This window comes from Bison bison, unplaced genomic scaffold (assembly GCF_000754665.1).
Source record: "Bison bison bison isolate TAMUID 2011002044 unplaced genomic scaffold, Bison_UMD1.0 scf7180017864302, whole genome shotgun sequence".
NCBI lineage: Eukaryota > Metazoa > Chordata > Mammalia > Artiodactyla > Bovidae > Bison > Bison bison.
Genome location: NW_011494874.1, coordinates 4,679,978 through 4,686,900, shown reverse-complemented (window position 1 = coordinate 4,686,900; position 6,923 = coordinate 4,679,978).

The window sequence follows — 6,923 nt, the reverse complement described above, 5'->3', positions numbered from 1 at the left end:
GCAGGTCAGGTGGTCTGGTATTCCCAACTCTTTCAGAATTTTCCACAGTTTATTGTGATCCACACAGTCAAAGGCTTTGGCATAGTCAATAAAGCAGAAATAGATGTTTTTCTGAAACTCTCTTGCTTTTTCAATGATCCAGCAGATGTTGGCAATTTGATCTCTGGTTCCTCTGCCTTTTCTAAAACCAGCTTGAACGTCTGGAATTTCACAGTTCACATATTGCTGAAGAATTTTAAGCATCACTTTACTAGCGTGTGAGATGAATGCAATTGTGTGGTAGTTTGAGCATTCTTTGGCATTGCCTTTCTTTGGGATTGAAATGAAACTTTTCCAGGCCTGTGGCCACTGCTGAGTTTTCCAAATTTGCTGGCATATTGAGTGCAGTACTTTCACAGCATCATCTTTCAGGATTTGAAAGAGCTCAACTGGAATTCCATCACCTCCACTAGCTTTGTTCGTAGTGATGCTTTCTAAGGCCCACTTGACTTCACATTCCAGGACGTCTGGCTCTAGGTCAGTGATCACACCATCATGATTATCTGGGTCGTGAAGATCTTTTTTGCACAGTTCTTCTGTGTGTTCTTGCCACCTCTTCTTAATATCTTCTGCTTCTGTTAGGTCCATACCATTTCTGTCCTTTATCGAGCCCATCTTTGTATGAAATGTTCCCTTGGTATCTCTAATTTTCTTGAAGAGATCTCTAGTCTTTCCCATTCTGTTGTTTTCCTCTATTTCTTTGCATTGATCACTGAGGAAGGCTTTCTTATCTCTCTTTGCTATTCTTTGGAACTCTGCATTCAGATGCTTATATCTTTCCTTTTCTCCTTTGCTTCTCGCTTCTCTTCTTTTCACAGCTATTTGTAAGGCCTCCTCAGACAGCCATTTTGCTTTTCTGCATTTCTTTTCCGTGGGGATGGTCTTGATCCCTGTCTCCTGTACAATGTCACAGACCTCCGTCCATAGTTCATCAGGCACTCTGTCTATCAGATCTAGTCCCTTAAGTCTATTTCTCACTTCCACTGTATAATCATAAGGGATTTGATTTAGGTCATACCTGAATGGTTTAGTGGTTTTCCCTACTTTCTTCAATTTAAGTCTGAATTTGGTAATAAGGTGTTCATGATCTGAGCCACAGTCAGCTCCCGGTCTTGTTTTTGTTGACTGTATAGAGCTTCTCCATCTTTGGCTGCAAGGAATATAATCAATCTGATTTCGGTGTTGACCATCTGGTGATGTCCATGTGTAGAGTCTTCTCTTGTGTTGTTGGAAGAGGGTGTATGCTATGACCAGTGCATCCTCTTGGCAAAACTCTATTAGCCTTTATCCTGCTTCATTCCGTATTCCAAGGCCAAATTTGCCTGTTACTCCAGGTGTTTCTTGACTTCCTACTTTTGCATTCCAGTCCCCTATAATGAAAAGGACATCTTTTTTGGGTGTTAGTTCTAAAAGGTCTTGTAGGTCTTCATAGAACTGTTCAACTTCAGCTTCTTCAGCGTTACTGGTTGGGGCATAGACTTGGATTACTCTGATATTGAATGGTTTACCTTGGAAATGAACAGAGATCATTCTGTCGTTTTTGAGATTGCATCCAAGTACTGCATTTTGGACTCTTTTGTTGACCATGATGACTACTCCATTTCTTCTGAGGGATTCCTACCCACAGTAGTAGATATAATGGTCATCTGAGTTAAATTCACCCATTCCAGTCCATTTCAGTTCGCTGATTCCTAGAACGTGGATGTTCAGTCTTGCCATCTCCTGTTTGACCGCTTCCAATTTGCCTTGATTCATGGACCTAACATTCCAGGTTTCTATGCAATATTGCTCTTTACAGCATCGGACCTTGCTTCTATCACCAGTCACGTCCACAGCTGGGTATTGTTTTTGCTTTGGCTTCATCCCTTCATTCTTTCTGGAGTTATTTCTCCACTGATCTCCAGTAGCATATTGGGCACCTACTGACCTGGGGAGCTTCTCTTTCAGTATCCTATCATTCTGCCTTTTCATACTGTTCATGGGGTTCTCAAGGCAAGAATACTGAAGTGGTTTGCCATTCCCTTCTCCAGTGGCCACATTCTGTCAGACCTCTCCACCATGACCCGCCCGTCCTGGGTGGCCCCACATGGCATGGCTTAATTTCATTGAGTTAGACAAGGCTGTGGTCCGTGTGATGAGATTGGCTAGTTTCCTGTGATTATGGTTTCAGTGTGTCTGCCCTCTGATGCCCTCTCACAACACCTACCATCTTACTTGTGTTTCTCTTACCTTGGATGAGGGGTATCTCCTCACAGCTGCCCCTCCTGACCTTGAACGTGGAGTAGCTCCTCCTGGCCCTCCTGCGCCCATGCAGCCACGGCTCCTTGAACGTGGGGTTGCTCCTCTCGGCCGCCGCCCCTGACCTCAGATATGGGGTAGCTCCTCTAGGCTGCTCCTGTGCTATCGCAGCCTGGCACTCTCGGTCACCACCCCTGACCTTGGGCGAGGGGTAGCTCCTCTCGGCCAGGCTTCTGTGCTGTCTGACGCAGCTGGTACCAATAGAGAGTAGGGCAAAGCAAATTGATCTGGAGCACTGCAAAAGAAATCAAAAGTATTAGTAAATGTGAAAAGCCTTTCACAATTCAAGACTAAACATTTTGTTCTAGAAGAAAACAGGAGAATAATCTCTGTGACCTTAAGTTAGGTAAAGATTTCTTGGGTACAGTACTAAAAGTACCATCTTAAAACAAAAATCTGATAAATCAGACTTAATCAAAAGAAAGATTTATGCTCTTCAAAAGATACTGTTAATAACTCAAAAGATAAGCCAAGGACTGGGAAAAAATATTTGTAAATCACATATCTGATAAAGAACTTGTATTCATAACATATAAATAACTCTCACAACTCAAAATAAGAAAGCAACTCAATAACAAAACAGACAAAAGATCTGAAGACACACAGATGGCAAATAAGCACATGAAAAGGTGCTCAGTATCGTAAGTTACTAGGTAAATACAAACCACACACCTCTTGGAATGGCTAAAATGGAAAAGACAAAATACCAGGTGTTGACAGGAAGGAAAGCCACTGTGTTCCTTCACATTGCTGGTGGGGATACAAAATAGCACCTTCCCTCTGAAAAACAGTTCAGTCGTTTCTTATAAAATTAAATGTATGGTTGCCATATGACTCAATAATTCCCTCCTTAGGTTCTTCCATATGACTCAGTAATTCCCTCCTAAGGTTCTGTTGAGAAACTAAGGTTCCTCAACAGAACCTTAGTTTCATATAAAAACATATATGTGAATATTGACAGCAGTCCCAAACTAGAAACAACCTAAAATCTTTCAATGGGACATCCAATCAATGGAATACTTATTTGACAATAATACAAAAAAAAAAGAATTTTTGATGCAGGAAACAATATGGATATGTCTCAAATGCATTGTGCTGAGTGAGACAGAAAGTGTGAAGTGTGAGTCGCTCAGTCGTGTCCGACTCTTTGCCACCCCATGGACTGCAGCCTGCCAGGCTCCTCCGTCCATAGAATTCTCTGGGCAAGAATACTGGAAGGGGTAGCCATTCCCCTCTCCAGGGGGTCTTCCCCACCCAGAGCTCAAACCCCTTACATTGCAGGCAGATTCTTTACCATCTGAGCTACCAGGGAAGCCCATGAGTGAAGTCTGACTCAAAAGCTACACTCTATTTGATTCCAAAACAGATCGGGTGGGGTGGATACTAGCATGAATGTGGGGCAGTATAGAGAAGAGTGTGGTCAGATGGAGCTCCTGCATCAGACTCCACTTTGCTCCAGCCGGGACAGTGTGAACTGACCTCTGGATGCCAGACTGCCCCATGCCACTGGCAGAGGATCAGGGATGTGGCAGCCCAGGGATGAGCTCCAGGGACAGATGGGGGACGCTTCGATACTCTGTCACTCATTCATTGAGCAGAGCCAGGATCTGGTTTCTGGGAGAGTTTTCTACCACCACAGGCGTGAGGGGATTGGAACGACCTCAGTCGCCAAAAATCAGCTGCAGTAGAGAAACCTGCTTCCCCAAACTGGGACTCAGTTAGAAAACCAGGACCTGGGAGGAGGCCAAAACTCAAAGGCTACAAAAGGTCCACCAGGGCAGGAGGAGGTTAACCCCACGGAAAGGCAATATTGAGCTAAGAGTGGAGAGTTCCTTTGCCCCTGGCTCCACCAGCCAGGTGACTCTGGTCCTAGAGGCCAGCACCAGGGTTATGCCTGCTGGTAGGAGTCAAGTGGTCCCAAGGAGGGATCCTCAGAAGACGCAGGAGCCAGGCAGCACCCTTGATGTAAATTTCCGTATAAGAACATGAGATGGTTAGATGGCATCACTGACCTGTTGGACATGAGTTTGAGCAAACTCTGGGAGATAGTGAAGGACAGGAAAGCCTGGCATGTTGCAGTCCATGGGGTTGCAAAGGGTCGAACATGACTGAGTTGAACAACAACAACAAATAAGAACTTTACCTCGCATATCAAAGTTCCTTAATGAGTAACGAGGTGTGTGTGCATTGGTAGGAGTTTTTTGGTAAATGGGAAGTCTAAGGGATAAAACAAGCCAAAGGAAGTATTGCTTTAAAGAACACGTAGATCGCAGACCAAACTCTCAGTGGTCGCCTCTAACAGGACAGGAACTAGACTGTAAGCGCCGTAAACATGAGACCCACATCTCTCTCTGCGATTGTTTGTTTTGTACTGTGTTTGGTTCCCGAAGTGTATAGACAGGTAAGTGGGTACATGTTCACTAAAGGCAGAAGTTACAGAAAACACATTTTGAATAATTAAATGGCCCTTCATGTTCCTAGCGAGTGGTAAAGTTTACACAATGCATTTGTATTGTCTGATACAATTTTTCCCAAACCCTTAAAGGCAGCTGTCCATTCTCTACAGTGGGTAGATACAGAAAGAGAGGTGCAGAGTGTGGAACAAGAAGGAAGCTGGCATCTACAGGGCAAGGCTCTAACCATTGGCACCACTGACATTCAGGGCCAGAGGATTCTGTCATGAGGGCTGTTCTGTGCTTTGAAGATATTTAGCATAATCCCTGAAAAATAAGAAAGTGAAAGTGTTCCCTGCTTAGCCATGTCCAACTCTTTGCAAACCCATGGACGGTAGCCCATCAAGCTCCTCCATCCATGGGATACTCCAGGCAAGAATTCTGGAGTGGTTTGCCATTTCCTTCTCCAAGGGATCTTCCCGACCCAGGGGTTGAACCCATGCTTCCTGCACTGCAGGTAGATTCTTTACCATATGCGCTACCAAGGAAGCTCTTCCTAGCAGATACCAACAATAACACCCGCACACAAGTTCTCTCTCTATACATGGCTAATATCTCCTGAGGGTAATCCCCCATCCTGGTGAGAATCACTGCTGTAGATGGAACAAATCACATCCCCAAGGCAAGGCTCTGGCCCAGGGTCCTTTATCTCAAACCCCTGGGGCCTGATGTGGTTTAGAATCCAGAATACTCTGGGTTTTAGAAAGACAAATATACAATATCCTAGTGGAGTCTGGGGCCTTCCTCCTCTATCCCAAATGTTACCATTTCTATAGCAAAATGCATGAATCTGAATTACGCAAGATGAGTAAAGATTACAAAGTCTCACATCAGTTCAGGTCAGGTTCTGCTGCCAAATGAGGCTGCTGCTGCTGCTGCTGCTAAGTCACTTCAGTCGTGTCCGACTCTGTGCGACCCCTTAGTGGCAGCCCACTAAGCTCCTCTGTCCCCGGGATTCTCCAGGCAAGAATACTGGAGTGGGTTGCCATTTCCTTCTCTAATGCATGAAAGTTTAAAGTGAAAGTGAAGTCACTCAGTCGTGCCCGATTCTTAGCGACCCCATGGACTGGAGCCTACCAGGCTCCTCCGTCCATGAGATTTTCCAGGCAAGAGTACTGGAGTGGGGTGCCAATGAGGCTGCTCTAAACCTTCGAAAGAACTGACTTAGGAAAGATTTTGGATTTCAGAATTAGAGAATGGTTCATGACCAAGGGGCACCACAGGGAGATTAGGTGATGTGCCCAAGGTCACATGACCATTACTATGGACTGGGATTGGTTAAGTGACAGGCCTGAGGTCACATGACTGTGACTAAGGACAGGGATTTTGCCAAGAGCCAGTACTCTACCCTCAATCCACATCCACCCTCCACCACTGCCTTTCCATCTTCCAGGGCCCCACGACGGTGAACAGAGGACCCAGATGCAGGTCTTGGCCTGGTCATGCCCCACCTGCCCCCAGCATACACTATCCAGCTTCCCTGGGGACCCCAGCTTGATTTCATTAACCATGGTCTTAATTATTTTTTTAAGGTTATCTCAGTTTCTGATCGGGCTTTCCACATGGTCAACCCACAGGATGAAAATCAGTAAGGTTAAATACCCAAGGATTTAGGAAACAGAGAGAAAAAAAGAGACAGTGAAAGAGGCAAAGAGGAGACCCCTCTTCCCCCAGAGTGTTGGCTGAAAGGCCAGCTCCACGAGCATCCCATGCAGGCATGAAGGCTCATCCGACAAGGGGAGCTTGGCCTCCGTGTGTCAGTCCATCACATACCACCTCCATCCTGCTGGTGACACCCCACTCTAAAGCAAACCTCACAGGGTCAGGTCTGTTTATTCCAGTATTTGTCCCCAAAACCGAACTGCAAAACTCATCAACCTCACCCAAGGCTAGGAACACAGATTTGTCTCCATCTCAAGAAGCGACTCTTCTGCTTTTGCTGTGGGGACCAATCAGAGGGTGAGATACTCCACAGGGAACGGGAGTCCATGGTATCCGGCCATCTGAGGGCCCCCGCTTTTCTCAGCCGATTGTGGAAGCCGGAGAGATTTTTTTTCCAGAGCTTGGTAGAGCTCCATATGGTCGAGATCAAAGGTGTTGCTGGGTGCATGGTTCTGCTTTATTTCCAAGCAC